At 50.7% G+C, this 17,210-nt stretch overlaps 1 long non-coding RNA gene across 1 annotated transcript; it reads right to left on the bottom strand.

The window, feature by feature from the left end:
- Positions 1–298: 298 nt before the first annotated feature.
- Positions 299–14,697, bottom strand: LOC147027381 (uncharacterized). Its single transcript, XR_015057021.1, has 2 exons — positions 14,559–14,697; positions 299–1,308 (listed from the first exon to the last, which is right to left on the bottom strand). It is a non-coding gene; the product is annotated as an uncharacterized LOC147027381 (long non-coding RNA).
- Between the last annotated feature and the right edge of the window lie 2,513 nt (positions 14,698–17,210).

Below are 17,210 nucleotides of genomic sequence, written 5' to 3'. Positions count from 1 at the left end.
TCCTGCACATCCTGAAAGATCAATTGTAAAAGCCATCATTATATCGAAAACATAAAAACCTGATAGGATATGCAATTGGGAAACAGGTAGGAAATGTAGTTCACACAGATATAATTGGCCCGTGTAGCAGCGCCCACGCTCTCTCTCACGCATTTCATCTGGGACAACAAAGTTCATTTTTGTGTATCTATCTTCCTATTAAATATAATTTCAATGCATGGTAGAGATGAAAGGATTCTATTTAAAGTGGTAAAAGAAAATCACAACAAGGCCAAGAGAGATTGTGAAACTGAATATGTTGTTGGAAAACAGGCTTGCACACATTTATTATTAGATAAACCTGTAAAGTAAATAATGACATTGCATTGAGCTTTTTCTTGTTTTCTAATACTAAATCTTGCCTCGAGGAAGAGCAAGGTGATGGGTGATGCACAGGTAATAGGATACTGTCGAAGCTGTAGTAGTGTCGAGTGAACCGAGTGGTCATTTTCCATGGATTGTGTTCACGTCACGTAGATAGGTGTTGCAATGCCCCCACATGGCTCAGTGTTACATAACAATACTGTTTACTTGAAAACAAACAAACTTGGAGGACATTTACATTGGAGTTCAGAGCAAGCTAGATACAGGACCTGCGATTGTCAACTTTCTCGCAGCACCCAGGAGTGACGACCAATGCACATGCGAACAGTGTGAACCGAACATGTTGCTGTTTACACCTGCAGGCACATAGGTAGCCCAACAATGACATCATATGAACCGTCTTGTGCATCGCCCGTGTGCTTGCAGCACTCAAAGCCTGTATAAATCTAGCATACGGGTGTTTGCGGGCATGAATTCAAAGTAAAAAGTCTGTGTACCATCTGTCTGATGGGTGGCACCTGGCCCTGTGCTGTAGACCCAGCTTGAAGCACCTACGCAGAGTATGCAATTGTGCGTAAAGTCAGCTGGTCCACTGTATTTGACGCATGTCACATGATGGACGGAACTTTTAGCTAATTTACAGTAGAATCAAAGTAAACCAGTCGGTTGCCAAATACTGGGTGCAAGATGGTTGGATTTTCATTTCGTATGGAGCCTGGGGGCTCGTAGATGCAACATTGCTGGGAGTGCGACTGGGCCACTAATGCAATACCCTCCGTCTGTTAGAGCAGGAATTTGTGATTTATTCCGGATGCCGGTAATAGCTCGCCTATTCTTCATGAAGGACACCATTGGATCTTTAATGTCCACCAATTAATGCTGGCAGGCGGGACGCCCAGTTCAACGTCCATCCGATGGAAGGCACATATCGATTAATCACGCGACCTGTGAGACACCAGAAAGGCGGGATATAGCTGTGTGGAAATTCCATTCCAGATCAGACAGCTTCAAGATGAAAGTGCATACCCAGAGGCTTGTGTGCATGTAGCATTAATCAAAGTACTAATAGTCAAGGTGAGGGTGGAGGATAAACGTTCCCATAATCCGAACACCAAACCTCTCGAGCTTGTTGCACGACACGTCAAACAAAACAAAACGCCATAAATACTGTTGTGGTTGAGGAAATTCGCAAACCACATTTCAGGTCCCGTAGGTGAGATATCTCTGTAAGTACATGTGTAGTTAGCCCCAAACCCGTTGTTTAGAGGGAGTAAATGTGATTCATTCGGGCTGCGACCCTTTAAGATAGCCGTTTTTCTGTTCTATCTTTATTTTCAGCCAACCACGTCTCAACCGCCATCACACAACAACCACCAACTGCAACGCCGCTTCACAACAACAACAACGCCAACAGCCACAACCTTTAACTTCACAGCACACCATCCCGCAACCATCGCATCACCGCCATTCCAAGCGTCACGTGGCCAGGGACCGCCACTTTAGACCCTCCACCACCTTCGCCTCTCCTTCTGCGGCCATTCCCGCACCACTTGTGAACGCCGAGCGTCAGGCTGTCCTGGCCTCGTGCGGGACGCGCGCCGAGCCGCGGGTGCAAAAAGCGGCCTTTCCGAGGAGAAGTCGGATCAGGAATGATACACGCCCACTTCTGATCCGTCCTATCAGCAAGCGCGGGGCGATTTGGCCCCGCCTCCAGGCGCGTCGGAGTAGAATCTATATATGCAAATTTGAGGATCAGGGGAGGTTCACGCCCACTTTTCCTCCGTCCAATGGGCGAGCATGGCTCCGCCCCCGAGCTCATCCTGATCCGGAAATTTGCATATGGGTTCTCCTGCCGTACTATAAAGCGCCGAGCGCGGGGCGAATTCAGTCAGTTTTGGGCTTGGGCGAGTTGGAGAGGTGTGGCAGCGGTGGAGTGTGGCAGCAGCAGTCAAGACGGGTCTGGAGGAGAGTCAGTCTGTCGGAAGTCAGAGTCTGTCGGGGTTCGGAGTCTGTCGGGGAGCTGCAGAGAGGGGAAGCCGGGAGCGCGGTCGAGGTCGCAGTGGAGTCGCTCGTCGCGGGACCCAAGCAAGCCAGCTATCCTCTTTCCCCAGAGCATCAACAATTCTCCCCTTCCCCCCCCCCCCACCGCGCTGAGATAGTGCGGAACGGGTCGCTTAAGTGGCCCGTGTCCGAAGTCGACCTGCGGCGAGGTGCGATCGCCCGGTCTACCCTCCGTGTGGGTACTAAGGTGGGTCGAATTTGGCGAACAACCCTATCCCACACGGGGGGGGGGGCGATTGGCACGATCGTGGTGAGGCCGAAAGGCCCACCCATGACTAGTTCCCGGCGTTAGTCCGAGAGGGTCACAACAGAATTGTCCGTCCGGTGGGCGACGTGCCGCGATTCGAGTTACGTGGCCGCTCGCACGCCGGCGGGCACGAATTCGCAACACTGGTGTCAGGTCGTGGGACACAAACCCATCCCCCTCCACGCGACACTGGTGTCGGAGAGCGGGAAAACGGGCTCTCCTGTCTCCAGCTAAATTCACGGGAATCGGTCCAGGGGTGAGAGGAGCGACCCCCGATTCCCTCCAAATTACGAGCGATTTAAATTAACCCTTTACGAGGAATAAGATGGCGTCTCAAGGCGAGCGGGAGCCGGGCGTATTAGGTATGTGTAGTCATGTAGGATCCATGGCCCAGGTCGATTCTTTTTATAATTATAACCCCACCACTAACTGTGGTCAGTGGGAGCGGCTTGAGCACGAACTTTGCCGGCAAACGGAGTCGCACAATGGCAGCGCGATCGCACCTCAGCCCAGCACGGAGCGGGCTGATATTAATGGCACAGCACGAGGCGTGAGCTCCCAGTCACCGGTTCAAGGCCCGTGGTCACGGCATGTGCCATGACAGGCGTGGCAGGATGACTATGCGAGCATTGGCAGGCTTCAGGCACAATTGGGTGATGTCTTGGAAAAGGTGAAGCGTTATGAAGAATATATCGAGGAGGTGCAAAGTGGAGTGGACGAGTCGCAACGGCACGCAGACGAGCTTCAGAAAAATTACGTGTACGGGGGGACACAGCGATTGGACGATTTACTGGAACGAATTCGGTGGCAAAAACATGACTTGGCCAACAGAGTTGACGAACTATGTGGAAAAAAGAATTTGGTAGTGTTTTATACTCATCAGTTGGAATATGCGAAGAGCAAACTGAACAAAAGAATAGAGGAACAGCAGATTGGTATCTCCCAGGAAAGGAAACAATGGGAGGAAGAATGGAAAACCGAGCTCGAAAAGAAACAAAAGGAGCACGACTTGGAAGTAAAACAATTAATGGAAAAATTATTGGAGGAAGCAAGGCGGTTCAAAGAACTGGAGGGGAGAGTGAGGGAAATACAGTTGGAAGAGAAAAAATGTGAACACAATGGGGAGTTGGAACAATTGAAGGAAGAGATAAGAACAGGCAATCAGGAAAGAGAAAGCCTAGAATGGAAGATAAAAAGAGGAGAGAGACAGCTGGAGGATAGGACGGAGGAATTGCTGGAAAAGTCAGAACAGTTCAAAGAACTGCAGGGAGAATTGAGGGAGGAAGGAGAAAGGAAAACAAAGCTCGAAAAGGAAAAACGCAAACAAGATGGGGAATTGGAACTACTGAAGCGAGAGGTAAGGGCAAGCCAGTTTAAAAGAAAAATCCTGGAAGGGGAGATAAGAATGGGAAAGGAGTGGCAGAAAAAAGTAAATGAATACAGTAAAAAAGGGACGAATTGAGGAGGGAAGCGGTGGAAAGAAGAGATGAAATGAGTGAAGAAGCACGCAAATTGAGAAAGGAATTGGAAAAGAAAGCTTCTGAGTTACAGAAACACCAAAACAAAGAGAGGGAATTACAAAACGAGTTGAGGATGGTGAGAGAAGAAAGAACGACAGCAGAGAATGAAACGTTAAGGAACCACACTGTACAGATCGAACAGCTGGAAGCGAAGGCCAGACTAAAGAATGAGGAACAAGAAAGAGTGATGAAGGAAGAACGAATGAGACAGGAGAAAGAAATCAGTCAGTTGAAAGAAATGATGAGATTGCAGAAGGAGGAACAAGAAAGACAGTGGAATAGAAAACTGAAAGAGTATGAATTTGAAACTGAACGACAAAAGGAAAAAAATAGGTTTGAATATGAGAAGAAAGTAAAGGAGCAAGGAATGAAGCAGGAAGGAGAAATCAGGAGATTGAAGGACACAACGAGATTGGAGAGGGAAGAACGAGAGGAACAATGGAATAGAAAACAAAAAGAACATGAAGCCGACGTTGACCAATTGAAAGAAAAGCTGAGGCTGGAGTACGAGGAGATAGACAAAGAACAGCGAATGAAACACAAAATGGAGATGAACCAAATGAAGACAACCATGAAACTGGATAAGGAAAGACAGGAGAGGAAACAAGAAAGAGTATTGAGACAGCATCAAATGAAACACAAAATGGAGATTAACCAAATGAAGCAAACCATGAAACTGGATAAGGAAAGACAGGAGAGGAAACAAGGAAGAGTAATGAGACAGCAGCAAATGAAACAAAAAGGAGAGTAACCAAATGAAGCAAACCATGAAACTGGAGAAGGAAGGACAGGAGAGGAAACGAGGAAGAGTCGTGAGAGGACAGCGAATGAAACACAGGAAGGAATTGAGCCAATTGAAAGAAACAATGAGATTGGAAAACAAAGAGCAGGAGGAACAGTGGGAGAGAAAACAACAACTATATGAGTGTGAAATTGAACAACTAAAACGGAGAGCGAGATTGGAGTCAACGGAGATTGAGGAGCTCCGGAGGGAGAACGAACAGCTAATGGGGCTCAGAGAGAAAGAACGACTCAGATGGGAAGGAAAAAGGAACCAGGAAGAGACAGAAAATGTATAGACACGGGAGACAGAAAAAATAGAGGAGAGACTGCATGATAATGACGGGGTTAGAGACGCGCGCGCGCGCACGCACGCACGCACGCACGCACGCACGCACACACACGGAGTGGAGGACCATGAGGGGGAGCTGGCGGACTGGTTAGAGACCCGGTGCGAGCAGCTGGATGGCCTCCTCCAGGAACGAGGGGAGGGAGTATGCCCCCTTGAGGCGAATCACGACCAGGTGGGTTCGGTCGTGCTTTGTGACTTCGAGGGGAGGAGTGCTGCGAACGGGTGCACGCCGAGCTTGGGGGGTATAGAGGCCCCGGAGACCCTTGTGGGGACACGAATCCCCAGTGTGGTGCAAGGTGTGAGTGCGTCCCCGTGTGTGGAAGCGACCCCGTGTGTGAGGGGTGTGGTGGCAAGTGTGCCGAAGTGCGTGCTTCCCAGCACGCCGTGTGTAAGTGAGACACCGCGGCGAGTGCCCCCGCGTGTGAGTGGAGCCGCGTGTGCGCCAGAAACGGCACGCGTGTGCGAGGCACGGTGTATGAGGGAAATGGCACGAGTGAGTGGAAGGCCGCGAGTGAGTGGAGCCACGTGTGCGAGGGAGGTGGCATGCGTGAGTGAACGGCCGAGTGCAAGGGAGACCGTGTGTGTGTGAGAGAGCGGTATGTGAGGGAGATGTCGGTTGGCATGCGGGAGCACGCAGCCGCGTCTCCCAGTGTGAATGCAATGGAATGGTGTATGAGTGTCGTGGCACGTGGGAGTGCGTGTGTTGGATGGCGACGGGGACGGCGACAGAGAGACAAAAGCCGGGTAGCGGCTGTAGCTGTTTCGGGGACCGCGCCGGGTTCACCCAGCAGCGAGCGCGAGGTCCGTGCTGTGCAACGCACGAGGCCCCCACGTGCTCGCTTGCGGGAGTGAAGTCCCGGTCCGGAAAGGCACGCGGTGGATTTGCCGATCCCGCGGACGGCCAAAGTTTAGGCAGGATTTCGGATTTGGATCGGACGGGTTCTCCACGCGGGTGGGTGTGTTAGGCTCCAACGGGCAGAGCACATGTGTTCGCGTGGGGAACCCCTCGAGACGTGGCGCTTGTGTTTTTTTTATGCGCCAGGTGATGTCATGGCTGCGTGTGTGGTTGGAATCCGGCAGGAGGGTGAATCCCTGCCGGATGGTACCGTCCAAGTGGGACGAGGGACGCGAACAGCTGCCATGATGTCACGCCACAGGTGCGCGGCTGTGAATTGCCGCGCTGTGCGCAGGTTGCGAGTTGCCGCGCTGGTGCTGCGCAATTTAAAAAAAAAGCAAGCCTCGCTTTCGGGTGAACAGGATTCCCGGGCAAGGGGTGGAAGACCCCCCTTACCTGGGCACAGGATGGAAACTAGTTAGGGGGAAGGGTGAGCTTAGTTAGACCGGCTCCATGGGGCAGGGGTAAGTCCTCATGGGGCCCGTGGAATGGATAGGTAGAGGGATTTAGTGAGCTTTAGGTTGGGAAATGGATTTATGGGATTATTTAACAGTGACAGACTTTGGATGTGTAGAGGGGACGTAGTTTAGCTACGTAGTGTTAAATGGAATGTGCTACTAGTATAAGGGACGACGTGGGAGCACAAGTTAGTTAGGGGATATAGTTAGCAGGATGGCTGAGTTCAGTGGTGTGTGTGTTGAAGAGTTGGTGAGTTGAGTGGAAACATGTGCTTGGTGAGTGAGTGAGGCCAGTGGTTCTGTGTGTATGGAGCGAATGCGGAATGCATGGTGCAATGAGTGATTGGGGGGGAGGCGTGACTCCCGCCCAAGGGACCCCGGGGTCAGTATAAAGTAAGTTAGCTGGGTTCGTCAAATTGAAAAATGGAAGTCGTTTTGCTGTTGGTGTGAATGTTGGCTCGATACCCATTTGGAGGGGTGCAGGAGCCCTGTTGACGGGCTGGGAGCGTGGCTGCGAAAGGTGAGTATCACTGAGTGGGTACCCCGGGCACCAGGCTAGTCGGCCGTAGTAGGCCAAGGGCCCATGGGGGGCCGGGATAGCGTAGTGGGCACGGGTGCGCCCGCTTGGTGCGGGGGCCCGGGGCGCCATTAGCCACGTGGGCAGTGTTGTGGGCACGGGTGACCCTCGGAAAGGGGCCCGGGAGGCCGGCCTGCCACGTGTGCGTTTCAGGGGAGGTGCCATGGGGGGCACTCCCCGGTGTTAGGGAGCTGGTAGGCTCGGAGGCAGTGTAGTGCCCGGGGGTGCCATAACGGGAGATTCGGCAGAGGGTCGTGCCTGCCAAAGGGAGCCACGTGTCCCAGCCAGGAGACCGTGTGAGGGCACGGAAAGAAAATTGGGGGGGGGGGCGAGGCCCGAAATTTGAGAGGACACCAACACAGGCGACGGGAATCTGGGTTGTTAGAACCAATAGTTTAAGCGAGAGGCGCTTGTTGAAAGCCCCGGGGTAGTTTAACAGTTAAATGGTTAGGGTAGATTAGGAGATGTACCCCTCCGCACCATCCATCCCCTCGCTGTCGTTGTGGGCCGCTGGACCCACTTTGGTTAAAGATCGCCGAACTCTGGGGAGGCCATTCTGAGGCTTCATTGGGCCTCGACACAGGACGCTAGCTCTCCCTTGTTCCCCTCCGGGAAGGGAACGTAGGGGTTGGGAGTAGGCTAGGTGACAGGATAGGTTAGCCGAACAAGGACAGTAAAGGGGGTTAGGGGACGAATTATAGTGGGGAAGTAAAAATAAAAACAACCAAAAAATAAGTTGGGGCTAAATTGGGTTTTACAAATTAAGGGAGTGGGTATGAACAGTGACAGGCAAAGGCGATAGGTTGGGAGGGAGACCGTAGGGTAGGTCCGAGCCCGCCTTCCGAGTGGCCAGCACCACCGCACTCCCTCCACCAACCTCCACTGAACGGCAAAGGCTGGCCAGCTTCATCTGCTGGCTGTGTTGCTGCAAGGCCTGTGCCGGCCCACTTCATCTGCCGGCTGGCTGTTTTTATTCAAGGCCTGTGCCGGCCAGTTCGTCTGCCGGCTTTGTTTGCCTGCTGCCTTTGCCATTCCATGCCCACTGCCCGTTCACCAGTCCCGTTCAATTTTGCTTTGCCCCCCCCCCCCCTGTTCATTTCCATGTGCGCCAGGATCAAAGCAACAGGCTGCAAGCTGCAAGAACTGCCCTGTTGGCAGCTACAACACGGGCCTGCAGTGGCGGCCCGTGCACCGTGTTTGCGTCCATCCATCCATTCATCCATCCATCCATCCGTCCATTGTGTTCATTGCGTGTGCCACTTAAGCTGGCATGGAGACTGCGTTTGTGCAGCCCATGCACCATTGTGGTTCACTGGGTTCAGTTCAAAAGGGAAGGCCTTGGACTGCGTGTGAGCAGCCGGCCACATTCCCTGCCACCTGCGTTGCATGAGCCAGAGACTGCATGCGAGCAGCCTGGCTCCCTGCTAACTGCTTTCTTTTTGCAGAGTCCATTGATCCTGGGCCATGGTTTAGTGTAAAATTTGTAAGTTAAGGTAAGATATACTGTACATATGAGTGCGCCCGCGGCATGTCTGTCTTAGCGCCGGCAATTGTATTTAAGTCGTCCGTGTGAGTGGGTTTGTTTAGGTAGTTACTCAGCCCTGTGGTTATTTATTTTGGGGACACGAATACCATGAATGTCGCACTCAGGGATCCGTAGGTAAAACGTACTAGGGGAGAACTCCACATGATGGCACACGAAAATTTGACGACTCGGGACAAGTCTGTAAAAAGGGGAGGGGGTAGTGTTGTGGTTGAGGAAATTCGCAAACCACCATTCAGGTCTCGTAGGTGAGATATCTCTGTAAGTACATGTGTAGTTAGCCCCAAACCCGTTGTTTAGAGGGAATAAATGTGATTCATTCGGGCTGCGACCCTTTAAGATAGCCGTTTTTCTGTTCTATCTTTATTTTGAGCCAACCACGTCTCAACCGCCATCACACAACAACCACCAACCGCAACGCCGCTTCACAACAACAACGCCAACAGCCACGACCTTTACCTTCACAGCACACCATCCCGCAACCATCGCATCACCGCCATTCCAAGCGTCACCGTGGCCAGGGACCGCCACTTTAGACCCTCCACCACCTTCGCCTCTCCTTCTGCGGCCATTCCCGCACCACTTGTGAACGCCGAGCGTCAGGCTGTCCTGGCCTCGTGCGGGACGCGCGCCGAGCCGCGGGTGCAAAAAGCGGCCTTTCCGAGGAGAAGTCGGATCAGGAATGATACACGCCCACTTCTGATCCGTCCTATCAGCAAGCACGGGGGGATTTGGCCCCGCCTCCAGGCGCGTCAGAGTAGAAACGATATATGCAAATTCGAGGATCAGGGGAGGTTCACGCCCACTTTTCCTCCGTCCAATGGGCGAGCGTGGCTCCGCCCCCGAGCTCATCCTGATCCGGAAATTTGCATATGGGTTCTCCTGCCGTCCTATAAAGCGCCGAGCGCGGGGCGAATTCAGTCAGTTTTGGGCTTGGGCGAGTTGGAGAGGTATGGCAGCGGCAGAGTGTGGCGGCAGCAGCAGTCAAGACGGGTCTGGAGGAGAGTCAGTCTGTCGGAGGTCGGAGTCTGTCGGGGTTCGGAGTCTGTCGGGGAGCTGCAGAGAGGGGAAGCCGGGAGCGCGGTCGAGGTCGCAGTGGAGTCGCTCGTCGCGGGACCCAAGCAAGCCAGCTATCCTCTTTCCCCAGAGCATCAACAATTCCCCCCCCCCCCACGGTGAGATAGTGCGGAAAGGGGGCCCCGTTCCCACACCATTCCAAGCAGTGCCAACGAAACCCGCGGAGGAGCGCGGAGTCGGGGCACTGCCGCCACATTTGCGGCTCATCACAAGACAGGTAGGCTCCACCCGGTCTCGCGCCCACAGGCACCGTCTGTCCCCTTGTCGTTGAGGGTGGCCCCTTTTCTTTTGCTTTTGAGTATATGTGTTGTCGGCGCCGTCTGTAAAGTAAAACTGTGTAAGTGTTGCCGTGTGCTCGCGTAGTCGGTAGTATCTCTGCATTGTTGTGTTTCTTTTGTTGCAACTGCTTTTGGTGCATAATTGTTGTAATTGTATGCGTGTGCTTTCCGTGTGCAGCGGAATAAATGTGCCTTATGTTGAACTGTTTTTCCCGTTTAGCTTCGTCTTTTCTTTAATTGAATCTCCATCTTACTTCACGTAAAGGGTTGGTAGTGGGCTAAATACGCCTGATAATTAATCGGAACCGTCGAGGTTGACGATAACACCGCTCGGTTATCCCGATAGTACGGAACGGGTCGCTTAAAGTGGCCCGTGTCCGGAGTCGACCTGCGGCGAGGTGCGATCGCCCGGTCTACCCTCTGTGTGGGTACTTAGGTAGGTCGAATTTGGCGAACAACCCTATCCCACGCGGGGGGCCGAATGGCACGATCGTGGTGAGGCCGAAAAGCCCACCCGTGACTAGTTCCCGGCGTTAGTCCGAGAGGGTCACGACAGAATTGTCCGTCCGGTGGGCGACGTGCTGCGATTCGAGTTACGTGGCCGGTCGCACACTGGCGGGCGCGAATTCGCAACAATACTTTCAAGATGAACGTCAATAAATATTTATTTCAACCACATTGTGATTAATTATTATCCACAGCATTAAACGCACAGGTACGTCAGTTTGGGGCAATTGTCAGTTTTCAATCAAAGAGGTTTAGTCATTCAAATTCCTGGGTCTCATGGCCAACTTTCTTGGGCAAACCACATTTCAACATTTGCCTCCAAAACAAGCCACTGATCTCATTTTTCCCTCAGGTCTTCAAGACAGCTGTTCACCACGATCTCAGAATCAACCCCAATCCAAAACCATATTTTCTACCCCCATTAACCCATCCAGAGCTAACCTCTTTCCAAATTTTCAGTTTTTCCTTCCTGAAAGTTTCCTTCTGTATCCATCTTGTCCACCCCATGCATCCTCCCCTACCCCTCATTCTTCCCCACATCCCTTATCTGTCCAAGCACCCCTCTGTTTTGTCCCTCAACCCTGCTGTTTGTGTTTCCACCCTCTCTTTCTGCTGTTCTTTTTGCTCTGTTACGTCTTGATCTATTCCATGTTCTGACTCCTCCACAAGCCTCGACATTGTATGCAATGAAAAACCCCAAAAAGTAATTCCATGCAAAACAATAAAGGATGTCCTGTGGTGCTGCAGCTTGGACTACAGTTCCCTGCAGATGTTTCTTGTTTTTTTCCACTGGGGTCTTTTCCGAATAGTAGGAAAAAATGAATGATCTCGGCCATTGATGCATGTTCACTGCGATGGATGTCAGAGTTTTAATATCTTGCTGTACTGACTTCAAACTAAGTCACGCACCAAGCCAGAGGAAGAGGACTCACACCAAGCCAGCCAGTAGTCTTGAATCTTCCAAAGTCAAGACTACTGGCTGGCTTGTGGTGAGGCCTCTTCCAAAGTCAAGACTACAGGCTGGCTTGCGGCGAGGCCTCTTCCAAAGTGAAGACTCCTGATTGGCTTGCGGCGAGTCCTCTTTCAAAGTCAAGACTACCGTCTGGCTTGCTGTGAGTCCTCTTACAAAGTCAAGACTATCAGCAGGCTTGCTGTGAGTCCTCTTCCAAAGTCAAGATGACCGGCTGGCTTGCGGCGAGACCTCTGCCAAAGTCAAGACAACCGGCTGGCTTGCGGCGAGTCCTCTTCCAAAGTCAAGACGAACAGCTGGCTTGCGGCGAGTCCTCTTCCAAAGTCAAGACTACCGGCTGGCTTGCGGCGAGTCCTCTTACTAAGTCAAGACTACCAGCTGGCTTGCGGCGAGTCCTCTTACAAAGTCAAGACGGCCAGCTGGCTTGCGGCGAGTCCTCTTACAAAGTCAAGACGGCCAGCTGGCTTGCGGCGAGTCCTCTTACAAAGTCAAGGTGACCGGCTTACTTACGGCGAGTCCTCTTCCAAAGTCAAGACTACCGACCGACTGGCTTGCGGCTAGTCCTCTTCCAAAGTCAAGGTGACCAGCTGGCTTGCTGCGAGTCCGCTTCCAAGGTCAAGACTACCGTCTGGCTTGCTGCGAGTCCCCTTCCAAGGTCAAGACTACCGTCTGGCTTGCTGCGAGTCCCCTTCCAAGGTCAAGACAACCAGCTGGCTTGCTGCGAGTCCTTAGGTATTTCCAGTAGAGACCAGATGTTTGACGTTTCATGCTTGTTCTCCATCCCAATTTATCTGCTCAATATCCTCTTTCCTCACCCTAAAGTTGTTTATCATTGTAATTGTGTTCATTGTTCTCCACTACGTTTCTTAGCTCTTACCTTCACGCATTTTCTGTTGTGTTAATCGTTTGTGTTGCAGGAAGTTTGACAGATCCTTTGTCCATCTCCACACTCATCATGTGTACCAATTCCAACGGGTATCCTAAATATGATACCATCTCATGCTGAACCCCGAGCTGTGTAAAGACTTCAAGCTACCCCCCTTTCAAGTTACCTCCCGGTAATCTGAAATTGATTTCAAGTTATCCCCGGGGGTAGCCTGAACCCGATTTCATATTACCCTCCTCCCTTATTTAGCTGAAATGATAAATTCTTATGCCCACGACTCATGATACGTTTATTGAATAGAACACGTAAAACATACAAGATTGAAAGCTCGTCTCAGAGTCTGGAAACATAAAAAATGTAACAAAAATGTTTATTGTATTGGTGGTGGTGGTCGTCTGGCTGCTTAGCTGCCGGGATAGCTCTCATTTCTTGAAGCGCAACTGTGTGGCTAATGCAGTGTCCCTCTACCAGTACACACACTGGAACTGGTACTCATTTTGCCGACCTCGGAAGGATGACAGGCCGAGTCAACCCCCCTGGTGTATTAATTCAGCGGCCGACGGGGCTTGAACTCAGGACCCTAGGATCCCAAGCCACCACCCTAACCACTGAGCCAACATCAGGGGGTTGACTCAGCACGTCATCCTTCCGAGGTCGGCAAAATGAGTACCAGTTCCAGTGTGTACTGGTAGAGGGACACTGCATCAGTGACACAGTCGTGCTTCAAGAAATGAGAGCTACCCCGGCAGCTAAGCTGCCATACGACCACCACCACCACCACAACTAAATTGTGAATTATAAATAAGCTGTTTTCATTGCTTTTCTTATACATTGATTGTATTGCGTCGTTTCCGTAATTGTAAATATAGTCCGAGTTGGTTAAAAAAGATATACCAGTACGTATATTTGTCTCAACTGTATCAAAGAAGGATTTAATTAAAAAATATATATATGACAAAAATTATAATACTGTATGAGAAATACTGATTTCAATTCATAACAATATTAAAATAAAATCATCCAGAATAAAATCAAAATTCATTGCAAACCCTTTAAAAAGGCGGCCACGTGGTCAATGGTTTTTTTCCCTCAATTAAATTACTATTTTTGGTAAATAAACATCATACACAAATAAATGTTTTGAGGGGGGTAATCTGAAATCGTAGGGGGTAGGACGAAATCGATTTCACATTACGGGGAGGTAACTTGAAAGGGGGGGGGTAACTTGAAAGGGGGGTGACTTGAAAGGGGGTGACTTGAAAGGGGGTGACTTGAAAGGGGGTGACTTGAAAGGGGGTGACTTGAAAGGGGGTGACTTGAAAGGGGGTGACTTGAAAGGGGGTGACTTGAAATGGGGGTGGTAACTTTAAAGGGGGTAACTTTAAAGGGGGTAACTTGAAAGGGGTAACTTGAAAGGGGGTAACTTGAAAGGGGAGTAACTTGAAAGGTGGAGTGACTTGAAAGGTGGAGTGACTTGAAAGGTGGAGTGACTTGAAAGGGGGTGACTTGAAAGGGGGGTGACTTGAAAGGGGGTGACTTGAAAGGGGGTGACTTGAAAGGGGGTGACTTGAAAGGGGGTGACTTGAAAGGGGGTGACTTGAAAGGGGGTGACTTGAAAGGGGGGTGACTTGAAAGGGGGTGACTTGAAAGGGGGTGACTTGAAAGGGGGTGACTTGAAAGGGGGTGACTTGAAAGGGGGTGACTTGAAAGGGGGTAACTTGAAAAGGGGGTAACTTGAAAAGGGGGTAACTTGAAAAGGGGGGTGACTTGAAAGGGGTGGTAACTTGAAAGGGGTGGTAACTTGAAAGGGGGTGGTAACTTGAAAGGGGGTGGTAACTTGAAAGGGGGTGGTAACTTGAAAGGGGGTGGTAACTTGAAAGGGGGTAACTTGAAAGGGGGGGTGGTAACTTTAAAGGGGGGGTGGTAACTTTAAAGGGGGGGTAACTTTAAGTATAAACACCAGGGGGGTCTGGTCGTCCTTGTGTGCCGGAGGTTTGAGGTGGGACGGGGAACGAGTTATCATCTTCCATCGATATAAAAGTACCTCGAATGGAGAAGGTCCCAGTGGGTTAAATACCATGGTTGTACGAAGTCGGAGGTCTACACGTATAAATACATTGGATCGTACATTCAGTAAGTAATGCAGGAAGTACACACGTGATTACCTTTCTCCTCATCACGTGATTAAACACTCCCGATTCACTCCTTCCGAAACCTCACACCTCGTAATGTGAATCACCGTTCCACGGACTGGTGCTGCCACCTTCTGTCGCCAAAAAGCCGACGTCGTGTTTGAGCAGAGACGGATATCAGCGTGACAGAGAAGAGGTAAATCTTCCTAATCGCAAAAAGCCGATTTTAAAGAGGCTGGAGCGTGTGAATGTTCGTGAGGGAAGCAACGCGTAGAGCTCAGACAGTGCAAAACACCACCACATGAAAAAAACACCACATGGAAAAAAAACACCACATGAAGAAAAAAAACACCACATGGAAAAAAAAACTACAACAACCTTGCGCTGCACCGCCTTTACTATCCCACCACCTGCTACACCGCCGCATTAATCGAATTGCACGCCCAAACGCTTTATAAAATCTTTCCGTGTGCTACACCGCCTTTACTATCCCACCACCTGCTACACCGCCGCATTAATCGAATTGCACGCCCAAACGCTTTATAAAATCCTTCCGTGTGCTACACCGCCTTTACTATCCCACCACCTGCTACACCGCCTTATTAATCGAATTGCACGCCCAAACGCTTTATAAAATCTTTCCGTGTGCTCCACCGCCTTTACTATCCCACCACCTGCTACACCGTCGCATTAATCGAATTGCATGCTCTACCGCCATTGAACTGTTTTTGAGGCTGGAAAGATTATGGCTAGTAACGTTGCACGCGCCATTGTGTCGCCACCGCACGGACCCTTTCCTTCACACACGCCGCCATCTTGCTATGCCCAGTGCCGGGCATGGGCGGGTCACTTAAATCCCCTTAACCACGCCCCGGTGCACCCAGTTATGTATGCATTTTATCATTAACGACTGATACATCTCATCTCCCTCCCTTTTTTAATATTTATTTATTTACAAATCAAGACTCTCATTAGGTTTGCAGACACGAGCTCATCTTCTAAGCACTAAGGGCTAGTGGAGGGCTGTCCTTGCTTGCGACTGCTGTGGGTTTCTCAACAAGGGGTACGGGGTCAGCAAGGTGTTCAGGTACATCGATTGGTGAAAAACTTTCACTGAGGAAACACCTCAGGTTCAAACGCAGGTGGTGTTGACGCAGAAGTGGGTGACAAAGGCACTTGAGCCGGTTCAATGTTTGCCTCCCCATGATGTAACCTGAGTTGGTCAACATGTTTGTGTGTTCATCGACCATCACACAACTTCACCAGTAACATCATTTCACCGATGTTTATCGATAACGATGCCAGGTAACCACTTGGTTCCACACCCGGAGTTCAACACGTACACGGGATCATTGATCTGGAAGTTGCGGTGAACAGACGTTTGGTCGTGATTACGTTTCTGCTGATACTTGTTATTCTCGAACTGGACCGTTACGTCCGGGTACACTAATGATAACCGTGTTGCTATGTCACGACCCATCAGAAGCTTGGTAGGTGAGCGACCGGTGGTTTGATGTGGTCTGGTGCGCTAGTTGAGCAACACATGAGCTGGACGAGATTGATTGGAGCCTTCCTTGATGCGACTTACACCATTCTTGATGATCTGAACAGCACGTTCGGCTTGACCATTACTGGTGGGTTTGTAGGGGGCAGATGTCTCACGTTGGGCAACAAGAAAGCAGTCAAGGCGAAGGTTCGGAGCGCGACAGAAGCGAGAGAGGCAGGATCGGCGGTTGAAAGAGGAGGGAATTACAGCTGGCGTTCCCTCTATGCGGTGAAGAAGACGGCACGGTTCTTGTGTCCTTGCTGCGGCGAATTGACCCGCGTGGTGGAGCAAGACGCTGGCCACTGACTGTTAGGCCGGATTGTGTGAGTGTGAGACCAGCCTCAAAGCCTCATGTTGTGCCTTCCGGGAAAGAGACAGTGCCATTTTTGCAGAGCAGCGGCGTCGGCGAGGTTGATCGATGAAAGAAGCTGTACAACGGTTTATGAGCCTTGGCGTTGAGCGTCGCCGCCCAAGTTGCCTCCTGTATGTTTGCCCGCCCAAAGAGTGGCTGGGCGCCATTTTGGATGCATTTTCTCATGCAAGACGATGCGGTTCGACCCCAAAGATCATAAAAGATCATTTCCGGACCCGGAGCTAAGTGCCAGAATAACGGAGGGATTTTTCTTTATTTTATCTGTCCCCCTTGTCTGTATTTACGTCTGTGTGGAGGTGCCTGAAAATGAGATTTACTATAACTTACATTCCCTTTTTATTATTACACTTTGAATTATTACCATGGTAAATATTTCATTTATTTTCATTAAACCCCGTATTTATTGAGTTGCTTGTGTCTGTCTATTTGTTGTGGGTTCGAGATTAAAAAAAAAACCCCTTGCGCTGTTCTTCCGTCTAGTCCATCCGTTACTTGCATTTGTTGCCCCGGCTGTAAGCCTCCAAAGGAGAATTGTTTGGCTATCCATCCAGGTAGGCGCAAAAGTCCCTGGACATGACAATATTTATTGAACTGGCCGAGACATGTGAGGGGAAGGATGCTTCCAGTTCCAGGTAAGTGAAGTGG

This window comes from Eptatretus burgeri, chromosome 4, assembly GCF_056783735.1.
Source record: "Eptatretus burgeri isolate ZD-2024b chromosome 4, Ebu_testis_v1, whole genome shotgun sequence".
NCBI lineage: Eukaryota > Metazoa > Chordata > Myxini > Myxiniformes > Myxinidae > Eptatretus > Eptatretus burgeri.
This window is presented reverse-complemented; position numbering and strand designations above follow the sequence as displayed.